This window comes from Octopus bimaculoides, chromosome 3, assembly GCF_046866305.1.
Source record: "Octopus bimaculoides isolate indiv1 chromosome 3, ASM4686630v1, whole genome shotgun sequence".
Taxonomy (NCBI): domain Eukaryota; kingdom Metazoa; phylum Mollusca; class Cephalopoda; order Octopoda; family Octopodidae; genus Octopus; species Octopus bimaculoides.
The window spans coordinates 16,075,743-16,092,080 of record NC_142930.1 but is presented as its reverse complement, the minus strand read 5'-3'; positions in this window follow the sequence as shown (position 1 = coordinate 16,092,080).

Genomic DNA, 16,338 nt, shown 5'->3' with positions numbered 1-16,338 from the left:
TATATATATATATATATATATGTATGTATGTATGTGTGCTTGTGTGTCTGTGTTTGCCCCCCCCCCACCATCGCTTGACAGTCGATGCTGGTGTGTTTACGTCCCCGTAACTTATTGGTTCGGCAAAAAGAGACCGATAGAATAAGTACTAAGCTTACAAAGAATAAGTCCTGGGGTCGATCTTCTCGACTAAAGGCCGTGCTCCAGCATGGCCGCAGTCAAATGACTGAAACAAGTAAAAGAGTAAAAGAGTAATTCGGTTGATCACCTTCCATTAACAACAATAGATTAATCCGAACTGAATGATAATTTAATTCAGAGTAAAATTGAGCAACATACTTCAAAGCATTCACACCGGCGCTATCCTCTTCATGCCATCTCAGTGAGAATCAATAATGAACATAGGTGGATACATCTCAGCGGCCGGATCTTCATAGCCAAGGCACCTAAAATAACTAGAATCAATAAGTCAATCTCTCAAAGACGACAAATGATGAGGCGAGATGGTGGTAGGGAGATATAACAGCCACTGTATTATTTAACCGTTTGCAATATGCCACTAAGTATTTTGGCTCGGCGTGCTAACGATTCTACCAGCTCACCGCCTTAATAATAATCTTGTATAGGTACAAGGCCTGAAATTTTTTAGTGGGGTGGGTTAGTCGATTACATCTACCCCAATGTTTCACCAATACTTAATTCATCGAGTGAAGTTGAACTCAAGACGTAAAGATGGACGAAATGCCGCTATGCATTTTGGCCGGCGCACTATCGATTCTGCCAGCACGCTGCTTAAATAATAATAATAATAACAATATTTCTTTCTACTAGAAGCACAAGGCTTCAGATTTGGTGGAAAAATTGGGGTTAAGTCGATTACACCGAATCCATTGCGTAACCTCGAAAGAAATTTGAACTCAGAACATGCAGGCAGACGAAGTGCCGCTAAACATTTCACCTGATGTGCTAACGATTCTGCCAACTCACCACCTTTAATAATAATAATAATAATAATAATAATAATAATAATAATAATAATAAGAAGAAGAAGAAGAAGAAGAAGAAATCCAAACTAAAACTAGAACAGCAATGGACCATGATAAAACGATGGCAAGAAAAGCCCCTACATGGTAAATACTGGGCTAAACTAAATGCGAAAGAAATAGACAGAGAAAAATCCCAGCAATGGCTGAGAAGCTCAGGACTCAAAGCAGAGACTGAAGGATTTTTATTTGCTGCACAAGACCAGAGCCTCTCCACCAGAAATTACCAAAAACACATAATGAAAAGAAATATAACAAGTAACTGTAGAATATGTGGAGATGGACAAGAAACAATAAATCATATTATGTCTGGCTGCCCAGTCCTGGCTAAGAAGGAATATATTCACAGACACGACAGAGCTGGGACCTATATACACTGGAAGCTATGCCAACACTATGGAATAACAACAGAAAAAAGATGGTATAAACACACGCCAGAAAAGGTCACAGAAAACGAGAAAGCAACCATACTCTGGGATATGCCAATACACACAGATAGAGAAATTAAGGCAAATAGACCAGATATAGTTGTCAAAGATCATGAAGAAAAAAAATGCTTTCTAATTGATGTATCAATACCAGCAGATGACAACGTTTCTCGAAAAGAAATGGAAAAACTTTCAAAATACAAAGACCTGGAAATAGAGATAACTCGAATGTGGAGTCTAAAAACAGAAACAATTCCTATCATAGTAGGTGCCTTAGGTATAATAAAAAAATATTCAGACAAATACATAACAAAAACACCAGGACTTACAAATATATATAACATATAGAAAATTGCACTACTGGGTACTGCACACATTCTACGCAAAACACTTTCAATACAGTAAACATAAGAGCACCACAGCAAATCACAGCACATACCCAAGGCGCACAGAGCTGCGCTCGGTAGTGAAGTGAAAGCACGTTATAAAAATAAAACTACTGAACAATAATAATAATAATAATCTTAGTCGATATCATCAACCCTAGTGCGTGACTGGTACTTATTTCAGCAACCACGAAAGGACGAAAGGCAGAGTCGACTACGGCGGAAATAATAATATTAATGATAATAATAATTTTGCACAATGCCAGCAATTTTAAAGCGAGAAGCGCTGTTTGGTAACATCGACCTTGTATTTTACTGGTACTTTATTTTACCAACGCGAAGAAATGAAAAGCAAAGCTGATCTCCACGGAATTTGAACTTATAAAACACGAGGAGAAGTGATAGTAATTTACAGTTCTATATTTAAGAGATGAGGAATTATTTACATTATTTACATTATTTACATTTGACGGATATTTGTCCTCATCTTGTTTGTTGTTAACACAACGTTTCGGCTGATATACCCTCCAGCCTTCGTCAGGTGTCTTGGGGAAATTTCGAACCTGGGTTCTCATTCCTAATGATGTTACTATTATTATATTATTATTATTACTATTATTAATCAGATCGCTGCCGTGAATCGAACTCGGAACCTTGGGGTTAGTAGCCCGCGCTCTTAACCACTACGCCATATGCATCGTTAGGAATGAGAACCCAGGTTCGAAATTTCCCCAAAACACCTGACGAAGGCTGGAGGGTATATCAGCCGAAACGTTGTGTTAACAACAAACAAGATGAGGACAAATATCCGTCAAATGTAAATGATGTAAATAATGATAGTAATTTGTTACAGAGACAGAAGGCTAAAAATTACTGGGAAAAGAATCCAGTCGATTATACTGACTCACCTCACCCCAACTAATACTTCATATCATCGGCCCCGAAATAATGAATGTAAGAAAACGAGAGGGAGAAATACTACGAGGCTGTAATGCCTCGAAATACAGAGTAACGCAGTCACTCCAGAGTATAAAATACCAGTCCAATCCCCTTGCACTCCACGCCTCCAAATTCTAAATTACAAATATATTGTTGTTGGCACTCCGTCGCTTACGACGTTGAGGGTTCCAGTTGATCCGATCAACGGAACAGCCTGCTCGTGAAATTAACGTGCAAGTGGCTGAGCATTCCACAGACACGTGTACTCTTAGTGTGACAAGGCTGGCCCTTTCAAATACTGGTACAACAGAAGAAAGAGTGGGAGAAAGTTGTGGTGAAAAAGTACAGCAGGGTTCGCCACCATCGCCTGCCGGAGCCTCGTGGAGCTTTGGGTGTTTTCACTCAATAAACACTCACAGCGCCCGGTCTGGGAATCGAAACCGCGATCCTATGACTGCGAGTCCTCTACCCTAACCACTGGGCCATTGCTCCTCCACACAACTATATTTGGCTTTATCAATATTCATCATAAACGTCGTACTGCTGTTTTGTCAAGGGAGCTAATTCTTCCATCAATTATTTCCCTTGCATATAGCGATTTTCTTTTTCTTTTCTACACCATCCATGTATTATTTATTTATTTATTTATTTTTGATTTCACACATTGGGCTACAGCCATGCTGGGGTACTGCTTCGAATGCCTTAGTAGAAAAAATTGACCCCAGTACTTATTTCTTTAAGCCTGTACCTTATTCTCTCGGACACTTTTTACAGAACCGCTACTTTACCGGGTCGTAAATAAATCAACACCAGCTGTCAAGTTATGGTGGGGCTTATGCACAGACATAATGACAAACTACTCATGCACATACATACATACATACATACATACATACATATATACATACCTACATACATGCATACACACACAAAAAAAAAAATTATACAGGAAGATGGGATAACCAAGCTTTAATTACAAATTACAACATTTGTTTCTGTGCAGTGGTACCAGCTGCAAGTTGCTGAGTGTTCATTTTCATACCATTACATGAAATTATTTTATTAGCAATTACATAAATAAACAACAAACCGCAGCACCTGTGCTCCTACAGTCCATCAGATCTATACACTAACAGAATTCAACGTGTTTATCCAGCTCAAGGAATAACGTTACTGTATGAAGGCATATGGTAGCCGATAGCAGTATAGGAGCTTTTAAATGCAGCTTATGAAGTTATTAACCGTATAATATTGAATATCTATCTATCTATCTATCTATCTATCTATCTATCTATCTATCTATGTGTGTGTATATATATATGTGTGTGTGTGTGTGTGTGTGTGTGTGTGTGTGTGTGTGTGTGTGTGTGTGTATACATGCACACACACGCATGGCTCAGTGGTTAGATCATCGAGCTTACGATCATGAGGTTGTGAGTTCGATTCGCGGACCGGGCTGGCTATTGTGTTCTTGAGCAAGACACTTTATTTCACGTTGCTCCAGTTAACTCAACTGTAGAAATGAGTTCCGACATCACTGGTGTCAAGCTGTATCAGCCTTTGCCTTCCCCTCAGATAACATCATGGGTGTAGAGAGGGGAGGCTGGTATCGATGGGCGACTGCTGGCCTTCCACAAACAATCTTGCCTTGACTTGTGCCGAGACTCCTCTTCCATACACACACAGACACATACATACATACATATATATATATATATATATATATATATATATATATATATATATATATATATATACATATATACAATTTAGCATCAAATTCGGTATAATGTGTTTATTATGGTAGTTTTGACTTTAAGAGTCCCTCCTAGCGTGAGACATTTATGTATAGTAATGCCCTTAATATACATATATATATATATATATATACATATATATATATATATATATATATATATATATATATATATATATATATATATACATACGTATACGCACGCACGTGCGCGCGCACACACACACACACACACACACACACACACACACACACAAAAACACATAGATATAGAAGAATTTGTTTTTGAAAATGCACCTGAAATTGAAACAAATGTAATTGTTTTTAAATAGATTTATTCACATACATACCCAACTAGTTTCAACAGTTTTTTTGTTTATCAATGGTACAACTGTATATAAAACAATGGTATTCTAACAGAGCTTAAAATTACGATAGAATTTTCACATGAAATTAAATGAGAGGGATTGATGATATCAAAGTAAATGTTCGGTGAAAGAATATAATAAATGTACATTACTAAAAGTTCGGGTATACCGTGTTTTTATAGAATATGTGGACACACATACATATGTATATGATGAGCTCCTTTCTGTTTCCGCCGATTAAAGCTACTCACACCACTTTGCTCAGCCCCGAAGCCATAGTGGAAGACACGTCTGCAAAGTTCCAATTAGTGGGACTGAACCCGGAGACGTGGTTAGAAAGCAAACTACTTACCCCTCGGTCAAGCGATCAAAACACCAAAATATAAAACTATATGATTTTCCTATTGTCTTTTCCATTTTGTAACTTCAAGCCATACCATAACTGCGTGTGATTGTAATAGTATCAGGAACGATGATTTAAGTACAATATCTTATTTTTGTGGAATGTGTAAAAGTGATGACTTACATTCGTTTCCAGTTAATAGCAACGGCAGGAAACAAATTTAAAGGGTTACACGAGTTGGAACCAGTGGAGAGGTCTTCTTTAACATAATGATTTAAAGAGTAATTGAGAATATACAAAATAATCTGTCTGAGTACTGTTGTTATGTACTGTAGTAAGCGTGGTTGTACAGGTAAGAAGCTTACTTACCAACAATGTGATTTTGTGTTCAGTCCCATTGCGCGGCATCTTAGGCAAGTCCTTCCTACTGTAGCTGTAGGCTGACCAAAGCCTTGTGAGTGAATGTAGTAGAGGGAATGTAGTGTGTGCGTGTGAGAGTATTTGTGTGAATGAATATATATATATATATATATATATATATATATATATACATATATATGTGTGTGTGTATGTGTGTTATTTCTTTACTACCCACAAGGGGCTAAACACAGAGGGGACAAACAAGGACATGGAAACAGATTAAGTCGATTATATCGACCCCACTGGTCAATATAACTGGTACTTATTTAATCGGCCCCAAAACGATGACAGGCAAAGTCGACCTCGGCGGAATTTGAACTCAGAACGTACCGGCAGGCGAAATACGGTTAAGCATTTCGCTCGGCGTGCTAACGTTTTTGCCAGCTCGCCATCTTGCTGTGTATGTGTGTGTCATAGTTGGTGGTGATAACTGTGTTTTTGTTGTTGCTCTTTCCCATAATATGTCATATAAAAATGCTCTGGATGGTTTTTTTGTTTTCTTTTGAAGCAATTTCTCCTCATTTTTGCTTTTTTTTACAATAATTGCCACCGCGTTTTTAATTTCCTTCTCTTCTTTACACTTGTGAACAGCGGTGTTTTGTTCATTGCTTTCTTGGGGACGGGATTGGCTATTTTATTATGAGCAGCTATAAGGCAGTGAGCTGGCAAAATTGTTAGCACGTCGGATAAAATGCCTGATGGCATTTCTCCCCGCTCTTGACATCCTGAGTCCAATTTCCGCCAAGGTCGACGTTGCCTTCTATCACTTTGGAGTCGATAAAATGAGTCCCAGTTGAGTACAGGGGTCAAGGTAACTGAATAAACCGACCCCTAAAATTGCTGGCCTTGTACTAAAATTTGAACCCATTATGTGCAGCCATGTTTACAAAAGTGACAAGAGAAAAAGCAAAAGAGAATACTTATAAATACATAACATAGCAGTCTGCCATAAAATGTGACAAACTCCACCTTCTTGGGAAGTCCTTTCGTTGTGGAATAATCCAAACGCTGAAATAGAAAAATGACTTTTTTAAAATTTGGTAAGAGAGCAAATCTTCGGAACGAGCGAAAACACTTCTTGACAGAGAGACAAACAAACACTAAGTAAAAAATTATAAAAACACACTAAATAAATAAATATAGAATAAAAAAGGGAAAATGAAAATAACGGATAAAAACATTAAAAACTACAGGGTGTTCACAAATTCTGGGTACATGGACTTATTTAAACATGTTGAGAGACAAATTAATACCTCAAATTGAGCGCCTAGACGGCGAGGGACTTCCGAATTGATTTCAGCAGGATGGGTCCCCTGCCCATTTTGCCACAACTGTTAGAGATTGGCTTAATGGCATTTTCCTCACTGGATTGAAAGAAGGAGTCATGTGGAATGGTCCCCTCGTTCAGCAGACCTTTCTCCCCTTGACTTCTTTTTCTGGGGTATGTTGAAAGAGAAAGTTTACTCAATAAAGATTACAGATTTAAACCACATGAGAGAACGCATTACCAGTCAGTGTGCTGAAATTGATGGCAATGTAGACTTATTTAATCAAGTTCACCTGAATTTTGCAGGGCGCATCAAGTTATGCATTGAAAATGATGGAAATCATTTTGAAAATATTATTTATTAACATTATAATTAAATAAAATTGTTTTGTTTTAAAAATATGTGTTAATCCTCATGTACCCAGACTTTGTGGACACCCTGTATAGTTATATTTATTTTGGGCATAAGGTAAGAATTTTTTTCTGGGCGCTAAGCCGCCGATTAAACTAATCCAAAACTTGACTGGTATTTTATTTCATCAACACCGAAAGGATAACAGGTAAAGTTTATGTTTGTGAGATTTGAACTCAGAACGTAAAGAGTTGGACCGCATAACGCAAGACATATTTCTGCTTGTCTGACTCTAGCGATTCTGTCAGTTCATTACTCTACATACTAAACAACAACAACTACAACAACTACAGCAGCAGCACAGCAACAATAACTACTACTACTACTACTACTACTACTACTACTACTACTACTACTACTACTACTACTGCTGCTGCTGCTGCCACTATTACTACTACTACTACTACTACTACTAGTATTACTAAAAAATAATGATGGTTTCAAATTTTGGCACTAGACCAGTCGTTGTAGAAGGAGGGAGTAAATCGATTGCATCGACCCCAGCACAAAACTACTACTTGTCTTACTGACCCCAAAAGGATGAATGGAAAAATCGATCTCAGCTGAATGTGAGTTGAGATCATGAAATGTCGGAAGAAAAGCGTCTAAGCATTTTGTTCGACGCATTACCGATTCTGCCAGCTCGTAAGCGAGAGGTTAAAGGAACATGGAAAGTATAAAACAAAGTACAGTGTTCTAAATAGAAATTGGATGAAGGAAGTCATTCTGAAAACCATGGGGATGTATCGTCTCCCAAATTATCCTCCAAGACTGCGGGCGCATGTTCTGGACAGGCTCCTTCACTCGTGTTATGTCCCTCTCTGATATCTTTTAAAAATTTGACTGGAGCTGCTTACCTTCCTTTCTCTAACCTTAACTTCATCCCCGAGAAGAAAATGGAAAACAAATGTAGCTGAAGACTTGACTGAAAACGAAAGTTTTTGCCTTCGTTACTTTCAGTGACATACATCGCAAAACTTCTTTCACTATTGCCATCAGAAAGAGAGAAACTCCCCCCCCCCCCGCCCCCGATATATATATCATGTGATCACGTGATCGACCAAACTATCGGATGTTGTTATACATCGCTGGTCACAATGCACTTTGCATCGCTGGCTATGCTACTACGCGAACATTCCCTCTGACCGGAAGGTAAGAATTTTTATCTGGGCGCTAAGCTGTCGATTAAGCTAATCCCATACTTGACTGGTATTTTATTTCATCAACACCGAAAGGATAACAGGTAAAGTTTATGTTTGTGAGATTTGAACTCAGAACGTAAAGAGTTGGACCGCAGAGTTACCCGTTTACAGCCGAGCGGATTGGAGCAACGTGAAGCGAAGTGTTTTGCTCAAGAACACAACGCACCGCCCGCTCTGGGAATCGAAACCACGATCTAATGATCGTGAGTACAACACGCCCAACTGAACGTTTTTTTTTTCGTTTTGCGCGTACCTACAGAGTATATATAAAACCAGTTATGCCCTTCGTTAGCTCTGACACGTAACGGATTTGTAGAATTTACCTACAGTAGACGAGACAAAAGTCGTTCGGAAAAAAAAAAAAACAGCTAGTTCATTCTTGTCGAGGTTTGGAGTTTCCAAGAGAATGTCGTCAACTTGCCCAACTGCTATTTGACTATTGACTCCCAACCTACGGAAATTACCAACTGTAGAGAGGTTTGAGAGCTTGACAACATTGAAGGTGGCAAACACAAAACCATGGTCTTCATTCGACCCTAGACTACAACTTTACCATAGATGTGAGTTATGGAGAATGCCTGACAATGATCGACTACACTCACTTGTTCAGTCTGGATTTCTCTGAAGATGCTGCAGACATAAAATTTCCGTGCATCAATAACAATGGCATACCGAACTCTCTGCGTAGAGGATGTTGGACGTAGACGAGTCATTTGAGTAGTGTAACGTGTTTCTTCCACAAGAATCAGAATAGTGGGCGCACCAAACTAGCCTCAGGAAACGGGGAAAAAGCACAACTATCAGGCAGTAAATTATTATACAGATAATGTAGATATTAATCAACCCTGTCCAGAAGTTTAACCAATTCGTCGGTCCAGTGCTGTCTGATGGCATTGAATTGCCTCTACTTGTTCTGAGCTGCAACGTCTCCGACTTATCTAAGTTAATCTTTGCTTCTTACACACCTCATATTCTTTTACGACGGAGCCACTAACTTCGACTTCCATGATGTTAGACCCCATTTCAGTGGCGTAAGTAGGTGGGCGATACGAAAGAAGCCTACATTGAAATTTTGTCTTGATGTGTAGCGTCAAGGTCTCTGTTTTCATTGGGCAATAAGATTTAATGAAAGTTTAGAGGCTGATTTAGTTCAGATAGAGAAGACATCCCTTTTGAGTAGTAACTAAACTCTCCTAGTAATTGTAGTTGCTTAGCATCTCTTCGTGTCAAGTAATCTTTCCAGGTCAGATTGCAGTAATTATTCTGTTTTGTATCCAAGGTAACAAATTGATGTTCGAATATGGAAGACATTTGTCATTTTCCAACTTGTGGTATTAAGTCTTTTAGTAAATGAAATAAATTGAGTCAAGTTCTCATCCTGACCCTCAATAGTTTTGCTAACGCCAATAATATCGCCAAGATAAGCGTGGAATTCTTTGATGTCTTTAAGAAGTGTTTACAGCATTTGTCACACCAAATGATAAGAAGGCAAACTAAAATGAACATAGAAATCACTTTGAAATGCGGTTTATCCTTATCGTTATTGTGGAATCTAATGGTTTGCTCCTTTCAAGCCGTGCTTGCGGGATAATTTACTGAAGAGTATGGAACGTATATGATCTTCAATATTAGGAAATGGATTGACATGGAAAAAACAGAAGCGATTTATCATTTGTGAGCAGTTGATAAAGAGTTGTTTACTCTTGAGCTCGCCATGGAGAGGTTGAGGGCTCAATAAATCTATCACCAAGAATCCATTTAATCTCTTTCTTAAAAAAAAATCATTGAGTGGAGCAAAGCGACAAGATTGAGAAGTATTGGTTTGAATTCATTGTATACTGGAGTAAAAAAGTGATGTGTGAGTCACCAACATTGTAAGAAGTCGGCAATGGTAAGAGTTTTAAAGATTATCTAAGTTAAAATGTCTTTTTGTGTAACCCGTTGGTGCGGCGGGATATTAAAACACCGATAGTGGCGTGTAGGTGTGATTTACCTCAGGTATTTCATTTCCTTTTTTATTAGTTTTACAATTATCCATCAAGAGTTTCTGTACAATTTGTTTCTAAAAATACATTTTAATCTTATAGAAATTGAAAAAGAAATGAAAAACTCTAAGGCAGGCAAACAAAAAGAGAAGGCATTTTATTTGGCAAACCATTTGATGCTTACTATCTAGGACCTGTCACCGCTTGCATTCTCGTCCTCCTCGTCACCTTCACCATAGAAGTGAACACAAACCATAAATGTATGATCTAAACAGATGGGTTTCGAACACCTCTGACAGCTATTGTTCGTCTGTCGCGCCCTTTGATCTGGGGCACAATGAGTATCTTTATTGAGAATTTTCACAACAAAGTAATCATAATTATATATTATGAATACAATAACAACACAAATGCATATTATGTTGTCTATACCACCACTGAACCTTAGGACACACATATAAGATAATAAAGGAAATATATGCTTTAAAATTACCCAGCCCCGGGCCGACCAAAGCCTTGTGAGTGGATTTGGTAGATGGAAACTGAAAGAAGCCTGTCGTATATATGTATATATATATGTATGCGTGTGTGTGTGTATGTTTGTGTATCTGTGTTTGTCCCCCCCCCCCCCCAACATCGCTTGACGACCGATGCTGGTGTGTTTACGTCCTCGTAACTTAGCGGTTCGGCAATAGAGTCCGTTAGAATAAGTACTAGGTTTACAAAGAATAAGTACTGGGGTCGATTAGCTCGACTAAAAAAAACAAAAGGCGGTGCTCCAGCATGGCCACAGTCAAAATGATTGAAACAAGTAAAAGAGTAAAAGAACGGTGCAGAGGGGTTTGCTACATTCCGAGGTGAAATCACTGTACGTATACTCCTTCCCTTTACCAACAACAGATTGAGCAACGTGATGTGTCAACTCAGTGACCATTTGGCAGGAAATTACTTGGGAAGATACTGGTTTTATTGCTATCAGACGTATGATATTTGTAAAGAAACATCACTTGGGGTAAGCCACACCCCACTGCACCAACGGAGGGTTAAGGAAGTCATGTACCCAGCATTACAGGGGTAAAACGAAAATCAGTTAAATTCACATTTTTATAAAATGAAATGTTAAAACCAAACTCGGATGGACATTTGAAATAGAGAAAGATGATGAATAAATGTCTGTTGAAATTTAGTTGAGAGACTGGGAGTGAGAGATTCTTCTTGACCGCATTATTTATGGCATTTGAAGAACTAACGAACAGAACAAAACATCAATACATTGGCTAACCATATATACAGTGATGGTAGTTTTACTTAGTGGGTTTAACTGATGAACTTTTGTCTTAGTGAGGATTGTAGATATTGATGTTGTGGCTGGCTATTTTGCAACTATAGCCCTGGTACAACACTTACTGGACAATTATAGTTGCCATGACAGGGGAGCCAAAAATAACATCAATAAGTTGATCTATTCACGATTACAACTATATGCTCATTGCTACGAAAGCCGAACTCCAGTCTTGCTACAGTTCCAGATAGAGTATTGAAGGGGAGGAAAGGCCATTAGTAAGTCATTGGATTCTTCAGAGCAGCTTACGTTTCACTGATTATTTGCTTCAAATTTAAGGAGACTTTGTCATGTATTGTCCGAGGACGCTCCAGAAATATAAATATTTCTAACGTTATCCATTCGATATGCGTCAGCAGTTTAGTCTTGAAATATATAGTATCTGGTTTGGTTGTGCAGAGCTGCATAGATATAATTCAATGTCTCCGCATGGTCCTTGGTTTGTGATCGCGACTGAAATCTACTAACTACTGTGTTCTGCTGTTTAAGATTCGCATAATATATGTGTCTGTATGTACAAGTATATACAGGCATACATTCACACACACCAACACACGCACACGCATACATATACGTATGTGTGCGTGCGCACGCGTGCGTGGCAGAGAGAGAGATAGAGAGAGAGAGAGAGAGGGAGAGAGAGAGAGAGAGAGAGAGAGAGAGAGAGAGAGAGAGCGAGAGAAAGAGAGACAGAGAAAAGCTGGGGGCAAAAGTACGAAACTAGACAGGGCTTGAAATATTAGTTGTTACGCAGGCGAACACACGCATGCACACACACACGCACACACACACACACACACACACACACACACATTCACACACAAGTACGGACGCCCACACACGCACCACACACACGCACAAACACAGACACATAAAATCATATATGCACACAGTTTCCACTCGCCTTCCATATATCATATAAATATATATATATGTATATATATATATATATATATATATATATATATATATATATATATATATGTATATATATATATATATATATATATATATATATATATATATATATATATATATATATAAATATATATATATATATATGCGCGTGTATGGTGTGTGAGTGTGTGTGTGTGTAAACATAAGCGAGGTGTTCTATATTTATAAGGAATATAAATTCTAGGATATTGATAAAATATCAGGCGGAATAATTTTGTGGCATTATTAAAGTATATTTTACCAAAATAACTGCACAAATTGTTAAAAATCAACTGACCACGTATAATGTCCCTTAATTGTGGGCCAAAACGCCTGAAGGTGAAGACGTACTGACCTCCCAAAATAACATGACGATCAAACGCTCACACAAACGGAAACACCCTCTTATATACAAATATAAATGCAAACATAGTTAATTGAATGGTATTTGGAATAGAGTGTTTTCTGCAGATACATTAAATACATGCCCATACATACACATAAAATATTAATTTCAAATTTTGGTACAATGCCAGCAACTTAGGGGGAGGGGGTAAGTCGATTACATCGACCACAGTGTTGAAATAGTACGTGTTTTATCGATCCCGGAATGAGGAAAAGCAAAATCGACCTCGGCGGAATTTGAACTCGGAATCTAGAGAAAGACGAAATACTGCTTAGCATTTTGCCCGGCGTGCTAACGATTCTACCAGCTCGCATACACGCATATATATGTGTGTACCTATAGTAACGAAGCTAAAGCATGCAGAGTGAAGCGAATTGGCAAAGATTGACCTTGGCGTCTGCGCTGCATGCGCACTAAGTTTTAACGCTCTAGCTCACTTCTGCTGCTTAGAGCAGTGCTTGGAAAGAAAGTGTGTAACGTGTGATCGTTGCATTGGCCTTGACAGAGAAAATTGTCATGACGATACCTGCTCAGAGGTCTACGCAAGTTTACAGAAAGTGTATGGAGAGTGTATGAGCCGCACACGGGTGTAGTAGTGGTTCAGACGTTTCCAAGATCGCTGAAAAAATGGCAATATTGTCTGGGAGACCCGCAACCCGCAGAACCGAGAAAAACATCGCAAATGTGTGTGCAGCTGTGAGGGGAAATTGTCGATTCATCATCTGTGAGTTATCAGAGGATGTGCAGATTGGTTACAGTTGTTCAGTTCAGTACATTATCACTGAAGATCTGGGTATGAGACGCCTGTTTGCCAAGTTTGGGACAAAACTGCTTTCAGCTGATCAAAAAAGTCACTCAGGTTTCAGTTGCATAAGATCTCTTTGAGTGTGTCAAGAACGACGAAAAATTTCGAAAACTTTGCGTAGGCTTCTGAGCAGGTATCGCCAAAATTAATTGCGTAGTAAGAAGCTTGCTTCCCAATGATGTGGCCTTCGGTTCAGTCCCACTGTGCGGCACCTTGGTCAAAAGCTTTCTATTACAGCTTCAGGCCGCTCAAAGCCTTGTGAATGGATTTGGTTGATGAAAACTGAAAGAAGCCCGTCGTATGTTGACAGTTTTCGAAATTTTCTAACCCCAAAAGGTTTTCAGCTCAGTATTTCTATGACATTATCTGTAGCTTTATATATATTTCCAGGTCCATTTCTAAACTAGAATAATTTCACATTCTTTCTAAAATTTAGAAATTCTTATAACGTCATTTGTGTATGTAAGTATATGTACATACACACACACACACGTATATATATATATATATATATATATATATATAGATGTGTATGCGTGTGTGCGTGTTTGTATTTGTCTCCTACTGCCATTTAACAACTGGTATTACTTTGTTTACGTACCCGTAGCCTAGCAATTCGATAAAAGAGACCGAAAGGTTAAGTATTGCTTAACAAGTTCTGGGTTCGATTTGTTCGACTGAACAGTTCAAGGCGGCACCCCAGCACGGTCGCTGTCCAATAGCTGAAACAAGGAAAAGATAAAAGACAGGCTAACCGTACAAACATATTGTTTTTGCCGACGCAGATTGGTTAAACACAATTGCCAAAGTAGTTACTCTAATTACAACACAATTTCGTTTCCTCTCGCAGTTGTCAGAAAAGGAAATCAATCCAACTAATTTCAAGTTTTATCGAACTCACATCAGATATCGTTTACTCCTTTTCTGTTCATAGAGAGAATAGCTTAAAAGACATAAATACATAATAGCTGTAAGTATAAACTCAGCACTAAATTGGTCTTCTTAATGTGCACAACGGTGCAGGTGTCGTGAAAATTAGACAGAGCAATTTCGTTCTGTCTGTGCATATTACAAATAGCTGTAAGCTATTATTCTTTCTATGGGCAGAAAAGGTATTAATGAATCAATGAAGTGTGTCCTTGCTATAGTAATGACACAATTCGTAAATTCCTACGTTATTAATATAAATATAGATGCATGATAAACAGACGGGCGTCTATCTTTAATAAACATGTTTAACCTAGCTAGGAAAATACGAAAATTAAACACCAGTGTTATTTAATTTTTCAAGATACTTTCTATCTAAAGTTGCAGCGAGAGCTAGATATGTATGTGTGTGTGTGTGTGTATGTGTGTGTGTGTGTGTGTGAGTGTGTGTGTGTGTGTGTATGTATGTATATAGTTACTCACACACACACGCACACACGCACGCACACACACACACACACGCACACACACACACACACACACACGTACTTTTCTTCAACCTCTTTAATTCTCTATATCATTTGTATTCTTTGTAAGTCGGACCATTTTGTGTGTACGACGGGGTACCCAAAAGTAAGCAGAAACGTTCTCGGTTGGACAAATTCGTTGTAGTTCATGTTTCCGCCGCTGCCAGCTACTGGATCCAACGTTCAGGTATCAGTCAGCCGACTGTCGTTGCCCTGTGGGGGGGTCATGCTGCCACACGGTACGTCTTTGTTTTGCAGTGCTTCTTCCCTGTTCGTCGATTATTGCGATGGTCGAAACGAAGAAACAGCGTCCTTCCGCGAAATTTTGCTTTCTGCTGCGAAAAACGGCGGCCAAAACAGTTGTCATGCTTCAAACGGCTTGCAAGGTCGCTGTTATGAGCAAGACACCAGTTTCCGAGTAGTTTTCATGCTTTAGGAATGGTCACTTGTCTCTTGAGTACCAAATCTCGTTCAGGGCAACCGTCGACCACCCGAACGAATGAAAACATCACGAAAATTCATGAGCAGATCTGATGAATTTGTTGATATGACTGGTGCGTCCTGGAGTTCCTACCAACGAATTTCGAGCGATGAATTCCGAATGAAAAATGTTGCAGTAAATATTTGTGCCTCGCTTGCTCGCGGAAGATCAAAAGGTGTCATGAATGAATGCGTGTCGTGAACTGAAAGAACAGTTGGAAGTTGATCCGGACCTTTTTTTTTTCGAAGGTCATCACTGATGACGAAAACTGGTGCTGCAGAATTTGTAGATGTGGGGGAGGTGAAGATAAAAACGACGGAAGCATTAAAAGGCGTCACTTCGTAAGAGTTCTAGCACTACTTCGA